We start from the raw sequence: 20,839 nt of genomic DNA, 5'->3' as shown, positions 1-20,839 counted from the left end.
TTTTCCCCCCCACTTGTTCGTGTTCCTCTTAACCTTCACTCCCAGTCCACTTCCATAGTTTCTGCTGCATTCATGCCAGACTACCATTGCCACTAAAAAAAATTTGGACAGATAGATCAGATTTTCCTATTCTGGAAACTTTTTCTTCTTCTTCTTCTTCTTTTTTTTTTTAACCTTCTAGAATCAGTAATATCAGCAACTTGCTAAAGAGGAAAGGAATTGATACAGAGCTGCCAGTATTAAAGACATAGCAGGGCTCTTAGGGACAGAAATCTTAGAATGCATAAAACCTTGTGCCACACTGCTCTTCTTCCACTGAAATCACTGCAGGCAGACTAAGAACTCTAAGGCATTACTGAGACTGGATCTAGTCCTGCAGGTGAAATACTGGATCGCTAGCTGCGGCAGGAGAAATACTGATCATTCAGTCGTGTTTAGCTAGAATGCACTCTGTTATACAGCACAAGGATCATTTATCAAGTGTTATTATCCACGGGAGGTTACTTTATTCCCCTTCACTAAAGTTTACAACTCTACTCTCTATGCTTGAAAGCCACGGAAATGCTAATGGGGTATGTGAGGTAACAGGACCACTCTGCACAATGCTCACTTTCCATGTGAGCTGTTGTATACATAAAGCAGCAAATCACACAGGTACCAGAGACCTCACTGGAAAATACATCTTCTTCAGTAGGCACCTCAGCCTACCACCTTTGGGCTTCTTACACTGAAGCAGTGCAAAGATTAAAGTCACAATTCAAACTGAAGGTTGTTTTGTGTCCTTTTTTTTTTTCTGTTGTATCATACTGCCAAATTTTCTGAGTGACCAGGAGTACTGCTGGCTATTTTGGTAACAAGATACAACAGACAAACACAAATTTAGCCTGAGAAACAGGCACTAATAGCACATTTGTTTCAGGCAATATGCTGTATAATGATCTAAACAGCAATAAATCCATCAAAGTACACATGTGCACGTACATGCATATACAAAGTCCTTACATTCTTCCTGTGTAAGCCTTCTAAATATTCAATAATGTCCCTTTCTTCTAGCTCAGTTTAAAGAGGATGTGTTTTAATTGTCATTTGACACCTGATAGGGAAATCCTCTAATTCCCTTCTTCCTGGCTCCTTAGCAGACTTCAGGCTAGAGTTTGAATGACAACTATGACAATAAAGCCATCAAATAAACAACTGCAGTATCTGGAATGCTGTAGGGAATGCACACAGAGGAAAATGGAGCTCAAGACTGTTTTGAAGTTGAAGTAAAACAGCCTGTTAGCCTAGCTGCTTCTCAGTGCAAGTAGTTATCTGATCTCCAGGATCTGCTGAACTGTTGCCATAAGGATTAAAAAAAAGCAGGTGATGAATTCAGGAGTTGTTTTGTCATGGGCAGGTCTTTACAGTGGGTGTACACTGAGTCCCACTTCCCTTAATACTATAGGAATAAAGAGGGGAGATTTCATCACTCAGAAATCCAGTTGGGTCTTGGGCTTTCTGTACCTCAGCTTCCTTTGGTGGACATCTGCCATAAGCACTTGAGGATACAAGAGCATTTTCAGTGGTGTGATTTCCTCAGCTGCAAGGGATGTTTCTCTTGCCACATCTCAACTCCAAGTCTGTGTCCCAGGAGGTGGAGACAGGAAGGTGGCTATCTATCCAGCCCTGTCGGGCAATTCCCAGCTGGGCCATCAAGAGCTCTGTTTTGGTCATGCTCTTCTGGAAGGAGCTAACCTGAACACACAAGGAAATCCAGCATATTTCAAGGATTCTTGTATATCCTGACTTGGCGTCCAGGAGGCTGGGGAAAAGGTGCCTGTTGAAAGTGGTCCAGACTGGGTTATGAAAACTTGGTAGTGTCCCATATGATGCTGGGGCTCAACACTGAGAAGAATGGTCATGAAAACCAGATGATCTACTTGGTCATTTTTATGGTGACGTCCCACCACAAAGGGGAGAAAGCCATGAACAGAAGAAGATGTCTGGGTATTCTGTCTCTTGGCCATCATTTTTCTGCCAGTCATCATCTGTGGGTGCTCTCACTCATTGGTTGGTAAGATTACAGAAACAATAATCCAGGTCGGACGGGAGACCTCTAGAGGCCTCCAAGCAAGGTTAGTTATGATTTCATACCAAGATGCTCAGGGCTTTGTTCAGTGAAGGCTTGATATCCTCTAAGGCTCTGGGGGAAATGAAAGTCTTTTCAAGGCTGCTGTGAGGCTTTCTCTTTCAAAATCTGTAAGTGTTAGATAGTTAGATAAGATGCCCTGCGGAATTCAGAGCAGAACTGCTCAGTGCTGCAGGGAAGAGGATGCATCAGGTGTCTGAAGGAAATCTGACTGTTGTGTTTGATAGGATTTGAGCCTGTGTCAGCAGGCTGGGATATTCTGAGAGAGCAGGAATGATGGGATGACACCTCATGCGGAGATGCTGGGAACAGAGACCAAAGGAACTTTTGGAGAGCACAGAAGTATTTTTAGTTCAGATAACAGAAAGGGAAATTAAGAGGGGAGAGTTAAGAGGTGAAAAGAGACGGTTGGTACTGTGGTATATGTAGATGTGCATTTACGTTGAAAAAAATGAATTCAGGCCTTTGTCTTCCTCTCTGCTGAAAGATACAAGTGTTTTGCTGTGACCCCAGCAGAGACCCTGAAGAGTGCTCTCAGGGTGATGTACACCTTTGCTCTTTGCAACAAGGACACACAAATCTTAAGTAAGGAGAGCCACGCCAGAAGACAACACAGCTTCCTCTGTCCAGCTCACTAACTCTGACACACGCATGCTTTCTGGAGATAACTCATTTGGGAGAAAGCTCAGCAGTATTTTTTTTCTAGGTAGGACTGTAACAGCATTTTAAGCAGGTAGAACAGCCGCAGGTTTAGAGACCAGATCTTTAGCCTGTTTTTGCTCTGAATGCTGGGTTGTACTCCACAACCTGAGAAATGTGCCATTTCTGCAGTGAAGACTGATGCATAACAGAAATGATGTCTGTGGCATACATATTGATGTGTCAGTAGAAAAATGAACATTCATCTGCGTGAATAAGAAAAATATACAAAGGAAAACAGGAAAGACTTAATCAGAATAAACACTGAAAGGGGAAAGTTGAAGGATGCGTATGCAAAGTGAGGAATGGCTCAGCTGTGAGTATTTTACCATTGCTTAACTGACACTCTAAAACAACCTGGTGCAAAAGGCACAAAGGAGTAACGGATCTGGACACTAGTAATTAGTACCAGGTTTCTCAGAGTTGAAAATCTAACTGATATTAAAAAGGTAGACTCACAAGCAGAGAGCTATTAACAACCTCCCTGATAATTACTACATAATTGCTAAGCATAAAGTTTAAGGAGAGCTGGGCTCTCCTTTGGCATTTATAGGGCAGAATTTGATCTCTGTATGGGCTCAGTGTCTGCCTCATGCATTTAGCCTTCATGAAGCTTTTGACCAGAGAGCAATACCAGAAAGTGTTTCTTCTCTTATGGGCAACAGAAATTTAAAGTGCAGTGTCCATCTTTGAGCACAGAGCCAAGAGCCTTTTCCAGCAGTGCAACTGAATACTGGGTAAGATACTTCACCTTGTGGACCCCTCATTCCTATTACTTAGTATGGGCAGCAGGGTAGCCAGCACCTGTATTGACTACCACATCTCAGCAACAGCTGTAAAGCAAAATGCCATTTACTTACATTCTACGCCATGAACTGTGCTCTTACTACTATAGGGAAGCAGAGAATCACCTGGCTTAGGTTCCTTCATTGGCTTAGTTTTTTTAGCAAACACTGGCAGTTATGCCAAACCCAGGTGAAGCATCTGTAGATGTCTCTATGTATCTACACACGAGCTGTGCCGGTGGTGAAAAACTGCCTGATTTCAAGTCTGAAGCAGGATCTGAAATGTGAGTCTGGAGCTGAGTAATTCAATGCCTCTTAGTTTAGTCTTTCTGCAGAGCTCATGCTTTTTAAAAAGCCAACCCTAAAAGAGGACATCTAGCAGTGTGCATGTTATGATTCCAGAAGAGTATTGTTTGCAGAGTGTGACTGATAATCAAGAGCAGCAAAGTTAATTAGCATCTTTGAAAAAGCAAAGCCTATGTGATTGGAAAGACTGGGAATACGTTATCACTAATCAATGCCCGTAAACGAGATTTAGGCATGAAGTTGCATGAGTTGCTCTATATCTACTTGTGTCTTCCTGAGCACATAGGAAGTCCCTCTCACTTAGCAGAAGTTGAAACCCAATGTCATTTGGAGAACTGGAGAACTTGGTAAGAAAGGAAATACACTGTATGACTCCACTTGCTGTTTACAATAGATATGTATATGCACAAAAATACTGATATTTTGCATCTGCCTGATTTAGGACCATGTTAATCCCTGTTAGGTTAGCCAAAACAAGAACAAGTCAAGAATATATTGGCCATAGGATCTCTCGAACTAAACATGGTCAGCTATAAAAACCAAATGTATTTATCCAGAGTTAGTTAGTAAACTGTTATGCGCTTCAGATGTAGAAGGCTTTTTGGACAGTTTACAAATGCTTTGACCTGGAATTGCCAAAGCTATGCAGCCGAGTCCTTTCCATGCCAAAGCTACACCCTGTTGGTGTACTAATCATTGTATCTGTGGTGAGACTTCCACCAGTTGGAGCTACTTTTTCTCTGTTTTAGAAGCATGTCAACACATGTGGTTCTCCTCCTCACAAAGCCCAGACACAAGCAGTACACACCTAGAGACCGGGAAAGCAGCACAGAAGGCTGACACGTTGCAGCTAGCCACATGAAAATTCATTTTGGCTTAGAAACTTATGTCAGCAGTTCAGCTGTATAGCGGACTGTATTATTTATAGCTTGGGAGAAGTCCAAGGAATGAAGGGAGAGCAACTGAGGGATGACTTTAGAATGCTCATCCTCTGTAGTGCAGTAGTGCTGGCTGCTACAGTGCTACCCAGGGCTAGCATGGATGCACAACTCACATTCAGGAATGATCTTATGCACCTTTACCTGCAGCTGCTATGGAAGGAGGTTGTTTTTGTTCCACTCTTACACATACCAGTGTCCTGAGGATACACACGGTTACTTCACAGCATTAACAGGGAAGGCAGCAAACCTAGGAAAGGGTGCAGGTTTTATCTCCCAGCAACGTCCAGGTTGTCCACACCAGAAACTTCAGATAGATGCTGGCTATTTATTTTCTATCTGTATTGAAACTTACTGATGCCTCTAGAAGGGTCTGCACTAGGAATGCAATAAACTTCTGCAAGCTTGGAGCTCAAGAAATGCTGCATGAAAAAGGAAAATATCTTGGGTCAATAGTGGCCTGTACACTTCTCTGAGGAGTCTCCTTCCCTCTTATCCTCTGGGGAGATCAGATACCTGCTGCCAAGTAGTTTTGACCTCACTATCCAAGGAACCGCTCTTTTCTTAAACTCGGTGAGTATGCTGGTGGCAGCTGAAAGGCCAAAGTACCCTTGTGTTTGGGATTTAACTGCATTTCTGTCAGAAACTCACCACACTGGGCCAAACACTCTCAAAATCAGAAGTGTAGCTGAGCAACTAGGGAGTTGGAAAATATTACAGCCAGCACAGGGCTGATGATGCAGTTTTATGTAGATACAGTACTGAAGAAGACAGAAAACAAGCTCTAAGCCAGACCCATCCTCTCCTCATCCTTTCCTTGTCTTTAACTTTTTCCTCTACTACCCTTCTCTTCCTACCACTTGCACAGTCCTCATTCGTGTTCCTGGTGGATCCCATCCCTCACCATCCATGCCCCATGCCCATCCTTCCCAATCCTCTTGGTGTCTCCCACTTCCCTGGAACTGCCCTGCTCCTCACAGTCAATCAGACTCCATTGATTATTTATTCAATTATAGCACCTCATTTCCTATTAAAATATTATGTGTATTGCTTCCTTATCATCCTTTCTCCTTGCTTCTCCTCTGTCCTTTCCATAAGGCAAATACATTCATGTATGACCATACAACCAGTGCTCCTATCTACTGGCCGGCTTTCTTGATGCCTTCACTAAAAGTCACTCTCCTCAGAAAAGAGATCTTTGGAGCACATGGCATCACATCTCATTTGTGACAAAAAAAAACTCTTCCAGTTTCTAGGATGAAGATCTGTAGTCTACAAAAGCTTGCATCTCTAGAAGCTAACGAAAGGGAAAATTCTAAATATGTACTGCAGCTGATGAGAACAACCACAGTTTAAGGGAAGGAGTCCACGTATGATCACTTGTCAAGTGTAGTAATTATTGCACTTAAGAACACCTATGTGTATACACAATATAACATGATTTGTTACATGTTATAAAGTAACATGTATTATGGTTTGTAAAATATGTTATACAGCTCTAATTTCCTACAAATTATCTTTCCCCTTCTGTTGCATTTCCGCTTGCTACTGTTTTCTCCCTCCTGTGAATCACAATTTCCTTTGAGCTGCATTTTTCTTGCTCAGTTTATAATGACAATTCTTTTCTTTTGTCTTGGGCCAAAGATTGTGTTTTTACTTTTCATTTATTTGTTTTCTTTTGTTTTTATTCTCAAGGACATAAATATTTTGATGTAAATATTTTTCTTCCTCTTCTCTACCTATTGCTTAGATTGTATGAAGTGGATACGAACATGACATGGTGGTGGTTAACATCATTATTTGTTTGTTTTTCTGCAGTGCCAGTGTTCATATGACTCTTAGGAACTCTAAATCTTTTTTCTGTCAATAAATGGGATAATGGAACATAATTCTACAATGTGAAATAAAAATATCATGGATAATTCTAACTTTCTGCACTGACAAGGTGCTCAAGTTCTTTTATAGCAGGAAGAAGTACTCTAAAGTTTCATTGTAGGATTCTTTGCATATGTTCTACTTTTGAAGAAAGAATTTGAAATGGTGTACTGAACTCCACTGTAATATCTCTGCTCCGACTGTTTGCACATTATATCTGTCTAAACACCATCATCAACAAGCACTCTTACCAACCTACTCTAACACCCATTCAACTGACAGAGGTTTAAAGAGAGAGTATGCTGGTTATTAATACATATTGTATTTATGGCAGTCCAAGCATAACCAGGGGTACTTGAGAGAACCTCTTAAATGCTGTAATCCACGGATTTGTCTTTATGCATATATATATGCAGGTACATGAAAAGTAATTGAAAGACAAGGTCCTCCTTGCATAGGTTGCCCTTTTTTCCTCTTACTGATACTTCTTGTCATTCTTTGAATTCCTACATTTTCCTCCACACCAAACTCCACTGCCTCTTCTAAGAGAGACTCTGCTCACAGTCATGTCAGGTCACTCCTTACTGCACACAAACCAGGATTTCACTCCTTGTATGTTTCACATCTGGGATGTTTTCAATCCCTCCCTGCCCCCAGGGAGCAAATGCAGATAAGTCCTTTGTGTGGCAATCTGATCATCTTTGAAAGCTTGTACTGTTTGTTGAAAGAGCAGTATTCTCAAAAAAACAAGCAAAAGCTGGAGTTGTCTGCTTTAGCTCTGCTGTAAATCACTATGTCTGACTCCATTTCTCCATCCTGACCCAATACAGTTTCCAGTATGGTCCAATCACACATCAGACTGTGCTTCTCACAGGAAGGTATGTTATTTGGTACTACTAATTATGGATACTCACAGTACATGTGATGTTTCTGGGATCTTGGTTTGACTTGAGACATGTGTACTTCTAATGACTGCATGGACTTTGTAGTGAATTTCAGGTGCAGACAACAGCTTATTTGTTCTCTTTCTTTATGAATAGTCTGCAGCAGTTGCTGAAAATGTGCTGTTGCAGGGAAGATGATGTCAACAAGCCTATTTCTTGGCTTTGTAAGGCTGTGCTGCCCAGCAATCAGTGGTCTGATCTAAGGCACACCATGCCATTTGATGGAATGTAGTCAAGACATACGTGTCTGAGAACAACTCAGAAATTGAAAATGAGCCCCAGAAAATTCAGGCTATTACACTGAAAATGTGCAAGCCCAAGCAGGTATTATAATTGGTGTGATGACACCTTCCTTGTGACTTGGCTGGTGCGTGGCTGTTAAAGCACCACATCTTACTATGATGGAAAACTGAAGCTTACAGGGATCCTATCTGCTTCCTTCTGACCTTTCCTACCCAACCTTTCCTTGACTTTTGTGTTGTGCTTTAGACTGTCTGAACCTGTGAGGCCCTCAGAAGCCCCTGAGCAGGAGAACTAGGGGGTACGTGCAGCTGGCAGTCAGTGTGCTTTTGGCAGTGAGTTTTATTAAGTTCCTTTTAAAATTCCCAACATCAAGAGCCCCTCACAAATATAGAAATGCATTCCCCTGCATGTCTGCCAAGAGCTGCTTGGACAGCAGGGACAGAAACCGAGCAGCAGGGCAGGAAGGGGAACACCCAGTAGGAACTGCTGCTTGTTTTGTTTGTTTCTTGTTGCAAACAGTTTCTTGGACTCAAACATCACAAATCTGTCCTCTGCTGCCATTCTCTTACAGGATCTCACAGTCCCTTTTTCTAGGATAAAGGCTGGTGCAAGGTGAAGAATGTGTTCTCTGGGAATGGACAGGCTGTCCTGCATTGCTACTCTCCACCAGCATCAACAAGCAGTAAACCAAAATCCTACTGTCCTGTCCTGACCCCATTTCATGGCTCTAATCTACATTAAAGTTCTTGTGTTCTGTTCGTTTATTTGTTTGTTCTTGGTGGTAAGTCTCCCTGTGCTCCCAGAAAACATCAGAACAAATGCAGCTTCAATGGGGAGAGGTTTCACCCTGGTGAGACAACTCCAGGGTTATCCGAACTGCTCCAGCTGAGGAAAATCAAGCCAATCAGGAAGCCCCCAGAAATGTGGGCTGTGTTCAGATTGTTGTTTCCACCCTGAGACATTTCCTGCTATTGTTCTTACCATTTTCTCTGAGTGTCCATGGGACTGTTGGGTGGTGCTGTTACTGCCGGTAAGGGATTTTGGGGAGATCATATGTCCTTGCAGGCACAGGGAGAACTCTGTGCTGTTCTCCTCATAAATTCCCAGGACGTATTTCCGGCCCACAAGTGTAGGGAAGGTGGGGCTGCAGTGATAACTGGATTTTGGTTAGCAAAGGACAGTGTATTTTGCCACTGGCTGTGCTCAGCTAGGCAAGAATGAAAGCATGTGCTAAAATGAATGAATTTCAGTTCAAGGAATTGCTTATCAATCCAGGACAAGCAGAGGAGGCAAGTCAACAGCATCCTGGGATTGACTGAAAGCTGATGAAATTCTGAACATGTTTTGGAAATGCATTAGTTTCAACTATCATGGTTTTATCTCTGTCATACAGACCCTGGTTTTCTCTTCCCAAGAGTACAGAATGTCTTCTAAATTTGCCCTACCCACTCCAAATGTCCATATCTCATTTCAGAATTGTTTTCCTTCCATCAGAAGCATCTCATTAGTTGTTACTGCACTAGGTGAGAGTGAGAAGAGTGGGGGGAGAGAGCTAGAGGCCACACCAAACGAGCTCCTAAATCTCCACTACCTGTTCATGTAATTCTGAGCATATCTGGAGGCATTTTGTCCTTTGATTTTTATACATAGTATTATAATTTCCTATGGTGTATAGAATCTATGAGACCAAATTCTTGCGTGGAAAGCATCTTATGGATAAAGAAAGGAGTGCAGAGAAGAGCTCTGAGATTGCACACGACTTCCCCTTCCAGCTCTTTATTCCACGTTACTTAATATCAGCCACACATGAGTCATACTATCTTATCACTCACAGTGCTGAAGAAAGGCGAGTGAGTTTAACAATGTGGCAATGTCCTTTTTAATTTCCTTGATGGCTCAGAAGTCCCCCTTGTTGCCTCATGGAGAGTTGGAACAAGGCATGATTTTAACTGTGGGAAGCTGAAAAGTTTGTCTTCACTTTGCACAGAGTGCTTGTGGTAGGAGTCAGCTGACAGTTTCCTGCCTGCGTGGGTCTTAGCTGGGTAAAATTCTTGACCTCTGAATTTCCCAGGAGACACAGAAGTTCCAAGTCAGGATAAGTAGACATCTGGGCTGATTCAAATCGGGGTCTGAAAAAGAGCCAACAGAGCACCTGCAGCGCAAGATGAGCTAGAAAAGGGATTACTTTCCTTTGTAGAAGAACCTTTGAAAGTATGTCAGGGTCTACGTTTTGATGGTTGGCCCACAGATGGTTACAAGGCATAGCAGAGAGAGACCACGGGACTGCCTTTCTGGGAGTAAATGAGGAAGAGAACCTCCAGAACATTTAGCAGTGTGGATAACCCCTACCATCTCATACATTTCTTTCTACTCTGTTCGTTATTTTTTCTGTAACAGCTGAGGAAAACCAAGTGCAGCCTGTGGGTTATTGGCTACAGTCCCAGGACGTCTGGCTGGTAGTAAGGAACTGGCTTGCTTTGTTTTGTTTTAGTGGATGCCATGACTACACAAAACACCCTTACACTTTGTTGTCAGAATAACCGTGATGCCTAAAACAGCAGCACAAAGGAATAGAGTAGGAAGAGGAGCTGGTCCATGTCACATCTCTGGAAATTCCTGTTATGTGACCAGGAAAAAGAGATTGGAACTTTGTAGGACTTTCCAAAAACCTCAAGGATTTATTTTAGGGATTTTTGAGTTTCACAGGGGTCTTAATACTCAGGATCTTGATCTTCATATGAATCTCAGTAAGCCTCTGAATATGGTTGACTTCATCCATGTGATTCACATCCCCCTTTGCCTTTCTATGCCCACTTTGTTTTTTGCATTGGTATTTGACCTATTTATTCAAGTAAGATAACTTTTTGTAAGAATGGGCAGTAACGAATGTAATAGCATTGTGAAAGCCTGCTCAGGTTTGTAGAACTAACAGAACATTTTTGTTTACTTGGTCTAAAATTTCACAGCAATATAAGACTGAAGGGAAAGATGACACAGATACAAATTAATAAAAAGGCTATGTTTCATTTCCAAGTTGTTTCACATAGATAAGCGCATTCACCCTAAGAAATATATGAAGTTAACATAAGTTTCTGGTAACGAGATCCAGTTTTTGTTAACAAGTTCCAAAAGATGCAGATAGGCACCTTTGTGGATTGACAAAAATAAAAACACCTGAGAAATTATAGAGATGCTTTTGAAAATGGGATGAAGATCCTCTGACATTTTGTTTCCTGTGATTTCCATGCCAACTGAGGAACAGTCATGAAAATTTACTTTTCATTGGAGCTCTATGTATGTGTAATGACATTAAACTGCAGAAGATAGCACAGAAGTAAAAATACAGCCCCGGTCCTTTGGAATGGGATGACAAAAACCAAAACTAAATTAAATTCAATTGACTTAAAAATGCCTTAATTCAAAAAAGGCATTGAAGTTGACAACAGCAACAATGTTCAGGGAGCTTGAATGGCACCAGTTGCACTACCATGACTGATAGATGAGGGCAGTTGGAACTGTAGACTGTTGAGAGAGCTGGCCAAGGGGTTGGCAGATTCATCACTGAGTGCCAGATGGACACCACCAACTGTCTAAATGCTTCCTTCCTCATTTGAAATTGGCCTAATTTCTCCCTGGCTTTGCTTGCAGTTCTCAGCTCTGCTGTTGGCAGCCTCCATGGCACTCACCCTGCAGCCCGCACACAAGTCAGCGTGATGCTACCTGTAGGAGCTGTGGGGTCTACAGTCATGCCCTACTCTATGCAAATTTCTCATTAGTGGAGTGAAACACCCACAGCACTATTTATTTCCAACCTTCTTTACTGTTTTGTTTCATTTTGTTTTTGTAATACTCATAGCAGCTGTTGTGACCAGTCACAAAGAAGTATTTTGTGATGTTGGTACAAAGCTGCTGGTATTTGCCATCTTGCACTATGCAAACCCTGGTAAGCATGAGCAGGCTAAAGATGCAGCTTTGTGTTCAAACCAGCTGTGTCTGTAAGCCTCTCTGGCTTCTTACCAGGGGTCCAGACCCAAAGTGAGTGCTTTTGTGGCCTTCTGGCCATGGAGCTGCTCTGGCCTCTGCTCACTGCCTACTGCATGCCTCCTCCTACGTGGCCGACACAAGCAGAATTAAGCCCCAAATGTCCTCATACAGAAATTGTTTTACTCATGCCTGTCTTCTTCTCTGGAATACCCTCTTTAGGAAGCACCCAAGCCTTCAGGCCATGAAGTCCTTGAAAAGTTCAATTTCTGTGACACAAAAGAATCTGGGAACAACTTCATGCTGATCTCCAAAGAATTGGGTTTGGATTGATTTGTGGAAGGACCCACCATAATTTAGATGTGGCTCAGGCTAATTGTGAGTGATGTAGAGTTTGAATCCACAGATGAGAGGAACATCTTCTTGCCTTGGGAAAACTGGTCATGCAGCAATTGCAGGGGTGAAGGCTCATCCCAGTACATGGTTGCTGTAACACACAGGGCTCAGTGGCAGTGGTAAGGTGGCTCATCACCATGTCTTGCCTGGCTCATGGTGAGCTGATGCACTCGTTGGGTGATCTCTTGCTTCCTGCAGTCGCAGTAAATACCCACCTAGCAGAAGTGCTTGTAAAAGCTGTGGCTGGGGGCCCATGAAAATAACACAAGGATGTGCAACTTCTCAATCCAGACAACCTAATGCCCAGCACCTCCCACAAAGCCCAGGGCTATTTTCACTTTTCTCATTTCCCCTTCACCCTCCCTCATACCACAATCCTTTGCTGAGCCTTGGCTCTTCAGTTGCATGTCACTGTGTAGAAGTGCTTGTTTAGCAGTTTTGCCACCTAATAATGGAACACAACAAATCTTCAGACAAACACTCTTTGGACATGGAAAGTGTTGCAGAATTGTTGCAGAATTTCTCTTTCTGCTGCCCTACAGGCCTGCCTTGACAGTCAGAGAGGATTGCCCTGTGCACAGACATCAGCTGCCCGGGGGACAGAAACAGATCCGCCACAGCAGAAAGGAAATAATAAAAAGGAAATAATAAAAATCCCTACTGCCGCCTGTACAAGCAGATTTTATACGATGGGATCCAGATTCCAGCGTGATGAGTTTCCATGCAGTGTATGGGGCCCTCTAGTGAGCTCGGGCATGATGACAGCCACTAGGAAGGAGTTCCTCTCGCCTTCTCCGTTGCATGCCCTGAAGACAAAGACTTCACATGCTAGCTGCCAGCCAGGTACCTGGGTTATGAGACCAGCAATACCCAGTAGCTTTTTGTGGCTGCTCTTGGATTCTTTATGACCAAACTGGATCATGCCCGTGGCCGACTCTGAAACTTATAGCCAGCGGCATGACATTTGGGTACTGCTATGCTTTTTCAGCCCTGGGAAATGTGGGCACAGGATGGTGTCTGGGCCTTTCAGACACCAGCACACGACTCCTGACTCTCCAGTGACACTTCCAACTTTAAACACAGACACTAGTGTTTTCAGGAAAGTTTGTCTGCTGCCTTGGGGTACCTCAGAAAATCTGAAAGGAACTTCACTTGATGAACGTCAGTTTAATCCCATTGAACACTGGGAGCCAGGGGCCCACACAGTCCTCTAGCTTTGCCTTCACCGGAACAAATGCATTCACTTCCTCTCTTGGATGTTTATTTGACCTGCCCCAGGGGAAAATTTTGTGCCCACCAGCCACCCACAGAACAGCTGTAAATCCTGAGCTTGGTAATTACAGTAATGACACACTGCTTTACATTCTCCTGAATTGTCATTGAAGCCCTGACCTGCAAACGTTAGGGTACCAAATTAGCTTTCAGTGTGCCACTATTAGTCCCTGAGAATACAAGCATGAACATCTGGAAATGTGCAATTTCAATATGTGTCTGTGTGTGTTTATGCTATGGGCAGGGTAAACAAAATATAATTAGCTCTGCTATCCTTCAGCCTAGTAAAAACAGAAAGGTCATTGCTAGTATTTGGTTTTGCTGTAGCTTTGCAAGGTCCCTAGGACTTGTCAGGCTCTGTTTTTACCCACCTCTTCTGTTTGACTTATGCATGTTTGTGTAATCTTACGGCACAACTTTATTTTTTAAACAGCAATGCCAAGCTGCTTTTTCAATATTAAAGAGTGTTTATGACCCCAGTATATTAATGTAGCACAGAGGAAGATATGTGATGCCACAGCTGGAGCCTGGGAAGAGGAAAATAGTATGCTGTGAAGAGGACAGGCCAGGAAAACAGGAGGCAGGGCACAGGCTGACCTTGGAGCTGCCACAGCTATGAGCAACCTAGCAGTGGTCAGGCCAAGTCCCAGAGCAAAAGAACAAAGGGCATGTATCTAATAAATATGTTAACTCCATATACAGCGAATTTGAATCTGTCATGGAATTACATCCAGTGAAAAAAGATTAAAGTGTAAAAGATGTTAGGATATATATACAAACTGCCTCAAGACTCAGGAGGAGGAAGCCATCTATGTCTGTATCACATTCCTCCTAGCAAAGGGAAGGAAGAAACTCTCGCCCTCAACATAATATTTGCCTTGATAAGGAAGGACCTACAGGCACTGATGACTCACCGTAAGCTTTATCTCTCTCTCCAGAACAGATCCAAGAAGGCAAAGGAAGAGTGACTGCAAGAGCAAAGAGAGGGATATGCACAAGAAGTGTAGGCATTGCAGTAGTAACTATTACTCTGGAGACTTTTCATTTCATACAATTTTTTATTCCTCCCCCTATAATCCTTAAACTGAGACTGAAAATAATTCTGCTATTAGATTGGTAGAAGCTATATTCTCTTCAGAATGAATTCTTGTCTTTGCACGAAAGATGTGTATCTTTTGCATCATAGAACTATTTTGAGTGTAGCACTGTTGCACTGAAGAGGGGGGACTGAGATCTACCAACTCAATTGCTGAAACAATAAAATGACATGTATGAAATTAAAATTATTAAATGTGATTGCAAACATTTTTTTCACTGCCTCTATGAGAGAGGCCCAGCCATGCTGAAATGCCAGTTTAGGATTGAGATTGGGTTGCTGGATCTAGGCTGCTAAACTGGAAAATTAGGATACAGGACTATGTCAGTGGAGAAAGGAAAAGGAAGTTTGTAGGCATTGCATAAAAACACAAAGCTTTTCTGTAGGAAGAAAAATAGAGCTTTTTACTACAGTTCACTTGATACACCTACTTGTTCTTTTTATAGATTATGTAAAATTTAAGTAACTCTTTCTGAAATCACTATCATTTTGTTGTGAAAAAGCTATTCTGAAACAGCTAAGTAAAGTTCTGGGATACAGCATTTCAGCATTAGAAAAACTCCATACACTTTTCTCTACATTTTTCTTTGTATTTATGGAAAACAATTGCTGGGCTTGAATCAGAATTCTAATTTCCTGTGTCCTCAGCCTAGGAAGGAAGTTACACAAATGTCAGACCTTCAGATATGCCAACTCATATAAAAAGACCATGTCATTCTTTAAAAACCACAGCAGGTGGATATTTCAAAAAACCTGAAGCAACTACAATGGCAGGAGATCAAAAACGTCTTTTGGAGCTTTTCCACATGTAGCAAATTACTGTTATATCATTAAAATCACGTTAATATTTGTTACATGAAAGCAATTTTCTCTCACTGAATGTTAATTAACAGAAAACATTTTCTGTAACAGTGCTATATAAATCCCTAACTTTGGGTTACTTCAAGGGAGGACAGATAAATTTTCTTTCCAGATTGATGATATAATGATTGTGTTCTCTGCATGCAAATAAAATCCAGATTTGTTCTCATAATTATTTTCTTATTCCATATTTTTTTCCCAGAAAGCCTAATTGCTTAAGATCTCTCAGATGACTAATTAGCCCCCAAACACAAAAATATACTCTTCCGTTTAAAAGACCAAATATCCAAATTCCTGAGAATAAATGTCTGGGAGACCATAGGTTACATCCCTAAGTGACAAAATGGACATCAAAATTTGGTGGCAGATGTTGGGAGGGCTGACCTCTCCGGCATTACTGCTGTAACTTCATACAGTCCCATTTATTTTCCATTATAGATAAAGATTTCTACTTAATGTTCCTCTGGTCAATATTCAAAATAAAATAAGTAAATGCATGCAAATTCATTACCACACCAGAAACAGGAAAGTATAAAACACAGTTTTCAGGACCACACACTCACAGTACTGAACAAATGGCTTTTGACAACAGTACATCTGAAGCTTTCTCCTGCAGTCCATACATGCATCAGTTTTTGCCTGAAGAAGGATCTGTCTTCTTCCTGTAGAATGTTTTTTATATTCACCAGACATCTTGCCCTGAAGTACTCCTTTGTAGGTACTTTGGAAATATGAACGTAGGAATGGCTTGAACAACAGCTGACACCTTCTCTTTAGTAAGATGCAAGCTGCCATTGTGCATGACTGGAAGGAAAAGGAAGGTGGCTACAAACCACCATCTTAAATCTGCTGTTCAGGTGATGGCTTTCTCTGTTGTTCAGCTGATGGGTTATCCTAATGACTTCTGCAAGTTACAAATCCTGCAATAAGCAATGTTTTTACCAACTGGGTAATCAGGACAGCCACACCTATGCTGACTTCCCACTTCCCATACACAACATTTGGTTGGAAAATGCAATGAAAGCAGCAATCTCTTCGCATGCGGCACAGTTCTAGTTGTCTCTTACACCTCCTGTGTTTAAAATCAGTTAGGCAGTCCAAGTGTTTACTTCCTGTGGCAAGGTGTATGCTTTAAGTAGCTGTGACCAAAAGAGATCACATAGTCCAAAATATGACACTGAACCTCCCAGATGGAAATGCTATAACAGGAAAGAAGCCATTTCCAGATGTGCAGCCAGCCTTCAGATAAATCCCTATATGCCTGGCAGTCTGTGTTTTAACCATATGGTGGTTACAGTCATCTAAGACTGGGCCAAGGTGAGACTAGAGCTCTGAAATTAATGCTTTGTAGGCAGAAAACTCATAGCAAAGCCCCGGATAGCAAGAAGGAAGATACAGGAGTGACATGAAACCCTTGCCTCCTTCATGGGTACTGTGTAGTGGCATATTCAGGGCTGGAGCAGCTGCATGTTTCAGTAAGCCTCTCTGCATCCTATTCCTCTGCCACACTGACCAGTAGGTAACCCATGTGTCTCACACTCAAAAATAGATGAGATATGAGACCTCCTCCCAGTCTCTGCTGAGGATGCTGGGGAGATTAAATGCATTTCTGTGGTAAACCAGAGTCTGCCCAGGGATGCTTCCTCAATGTGCAGGCGGCCGCCCACTCTTGGACTGGAATCCTGACATAGTTTCATGGAAACTGGGTTATGTAAGTCCTACCACTTTTGTTAACTGCTTGCATTATGTATGCTGCAGTCACAATCTTGCCTTTAACAACAAGAATGAAATAAGCACATCCAAAGAGCTAGCATTTAGTGATATTACAATTGCATTTCTGTTGGGGAGTGGATATAGCGTCACGCTCTTTCTACATGTCCTTAGAAGGAGCTGTAGTGAGTGAAGCCTTTTTTCAATAGAAAAAAAGGATTTTGCTCTTGTCAAATTAAAACAAAGCTAGGCACAAAACTATGGACCGCACAAGACCAAGGATGGAGTAAGATCAAAGGAAGATGTTGCTACCCCTGAAATTGTTTAGGGCCAGGTTGGATGGGACTTTGGGTACTCTGGTCTAGTAGGAAGTGTCCCTGCCCACTGCAGGGGGATGGAACTGTATGGTCTTTAAGATTTCAACTCCAACCATTCTGTGAGACCACAGAGCAATGGAAGCACAAATCAGGAGCACAAAAACATGTTTTGGGACCTGGGAGGTATCTTAGTAGTGAGATAATTAAGGGCAAAAAGAAGAGGAATGGAAAGGGCATTTTCATATCTCCGTGATGAAGGCAGGGTCAACAACAACTAGTCCACTGCTACAAGCAGAGAAAACCTCATGAAGAAGGTTGGGGGGCTGGAGCACCTCTCCTACAAATAAAGACTGAAGGAGCTGGGCTTGTTCAGCTTGGAGAAGAGAGGATTTCAGGGAGACCTCATTGTGATCTTCCAGTACTTATAAGCAGGAAGGGGACTGACTATAGACACAGTCTAGTAGTGATAGAACAAGGGGGAAGGGCTTTAAACTAAAAGAAGGGAAATATAGATTAGATATTAGGGAGCAATTCTTTACTCAGAGGACAGTGAGGCCCTGGCACAAGCTGCCCAGAACTACGGGTGCTCCAGCTGTGGAAGTGCTCAAGGCCACGTTGGATGGGGGCCCTGTTTTAACTTTACCTGCTGAATGGCAGCCCTGTCCATGTCAGGGGGTTGGAGGTTGATGATCATTGAAGTCCCTTCCAAAATAATCCATTCTATGATTCAGCTGTTCACTGATTTCAACTTGGGGTATTCTGTAACTGTGATTCTGTGACTGTGACTGACTCTGTGATTCTGTGAACAGGGCCAACTCAGCAGTGCTGTGGCAGTGTGCAGAGGACTGGCAGCCCTCCAGGTGCTGGCACCAAACCCCACACAGACCCCTGTGCCTGCTGTTTCCCCTCCCACGGGTCAGAGCTGCCTTGCATGGCACGTGTGCAGCAGTGGGCACACTTGGCTTGGCCCTGATGTCATGCTTCAAGGTACCTGCTGCCAACAGCAGCAGTCAAGAAACAGGACAACAGGAGAGAACTGGTGATTTGCCTGAGAAGATTAACTCCTAGCAATGCCATATAGGTTAAAAAAATGACCTTCATTAGTTTCCTGCTGCTCTTAGCAGTGCTCTTGCAAAAAAAAAAAATCTGGGAGATATAAAATGAAGAGTCATAACAAAACACTTAAGAGAAGTAACAATGCTTGCAAGATCTATTTGTTTAAAGCAACAGCTAGGGTAGAAAACGCATCTTCAATTCTCCTCACAAATACATCTGATAAATAGGTCTTGAGCAATTATGCATAATTCGTATGCTGTGTTAAGAAGCTGCTTTGTTTCACTCTGAAGATGATATTCTAGCTGCCTGACCATAGATTATGTTCCTGTCTTTCTAAATACTTTCTATGGGTTTCTATGGGGTTAAAGGACACTAGGAAATGATGTCAATTTACCTACGAAGTATTATTCCTTTGGGAAACATTGCCTTAATTAAATGATAAAATGTTTATGGGAATGTATCCAGTTCATCATAATCTAATAGGAGATTATCTCAATGTTTTGTTTCTACGAGATATAAATGTTCATCATTTAGACTAAGAATAGATAAAATGTTCAGGTTGCAGTGTCTGCGTTATCAAACTGCAATGCAGTGTTATCAAAATAAATGTGTGGTGCAGTCATTATGGCCAAGGGACATGATGCCATTCAGAGAAATATAAATAGACTCAAGTAGTGGGTCCAGATGAACCCCATGAGGTTCAACAAATCCAAATGCAAGGTTTTGCACCTAGTTAGTGACAGCTCCCACTATCAGTACGAGCTGGGGGATGTCAGAATGGAGCATAGCCCTGCCAAAAAAGACTTGGGGATACAATGCATGGCAAGCTGGATATGAGCCAGCAGTGTGCACTCGCAGCCTGGAAAGTCAATCGTATCTTGGGCTGCATCAAAAGAAGGGAGGTGAGATCCTGCCCCTGTATGCTGGTGAGGCCTCACCCGGAATACTGCGTCCAGATGTGGAATCCTCAGTACAGGAGAGACATAGACCTGATGGAGCGCGTCCAGAGGAGAGCCACAGAAATGATCCAAGGGATGGAACACCTCTCCTATGAGTACAAGCTGAGAGAGCTGGGGCTGTTCAGCCTGAAGAAGAGAAGGTTCCAGGGAGACCTGATAGCGGCCTTTCAGTAAATGTATAAAAGAGGGCTGTAGGAAGGAAGAGGACAGATTCTTTAGCAGGGACTGTTGTAATAGGACAAGAGGAAATATTTTCAAACTGAAAGAGGGGAAACTTAGACTGGATATAAGGAAGATGCTTTTTACAGTAAGTGTGGTGAGGCACTGGCACAGGTGGTACAGAGAGTTGATGAATGCTTCATCCCTGGAGATACTCAAGGTCAAGCTGGACTGTCCACTGAAAAACTGATGGAAGTGTTGGTGTCCCTGTTGACTGCAGGAGAGTTGGACTAGATGGTCTTTAAAGGTTCCTTCCAACTCAAATGATTCTGAATGCCTCTAAGAGGTCAAACAAATATTACTAATTCCTCAATTCCATGACATTTTTGGTAAGTTTGTTTTTCATTTATACTTGAGACAAGGTGAAATTTCAGTATTTTGGTAAAATGGAAATTTTAAGTTTTGGCCCACTCAAGTCATCACTTTATGCTACAGTTTCATTTACAGCTTTAGCTTTTCATCATCCTGCACTCTAAGGTCTGCCAAGTCTAGAATTTATGACGTATGTTCCTCTTCCCAGATGTCCGTTCCAATTCTATTGACAAAGATTAAAAATTTGCAGGCTGTTTCTGGCTAATGAAACAATGCAAAATTATTTGGAGAACAAAACTGAAGCTCTCAATGCAAACCAGCAGATTTATTTATGTGTCCACATAAATAGTGAGGAGCTTCAACATGGAAATATCTTGCCAGTTACCAAGTTAAGGGGGAATGGGAAGAAAATTCTATTATGATTTCAAGCAGTTATCTGAGAAGATATCAGGCTGGTTCACACTGGCAGATTATCCAGCTCAATGTCTGGCAGTAGCTGTTTCCAGATATTAGATTACAATGTACCAAAAACTAAAGGTTTTTTTTTTTAGGCCTTGTCTCAAGCTTTAAGAGTCAACATGTTCTGCTAAACACTAGTTTACGCGTAAAACCCCTGGAGCTTTTGTTTTCAATTTTGCAAAATACTCCATGTGGCTAATCAAGAAATGCAACGAGTCAGCTGTTTACAATGAAAAAAAATTAGGGGTTCCCCTGCCCACACATTTTTAATTTCTTGTTTCAC

This window comes from Meleagris gallopavo, chromosome Z (assembly GCF_000146605.3).
Source record: "Meleagris gallopavo isolate NT-WF06-2002-E0010 breed Aviagen turkey brand Nicholas breeding stock chromosome Z, Turkey_5.1, whole genome shotgun sequence".
NCBI lineage: Eukaryota > Metazoa > Chordata > Aves > Galliformes > Phasianidae > Meleagris > Meleagris gallopavo.
Note: the sequence above shows the minus strand (reverse complement) of the source record.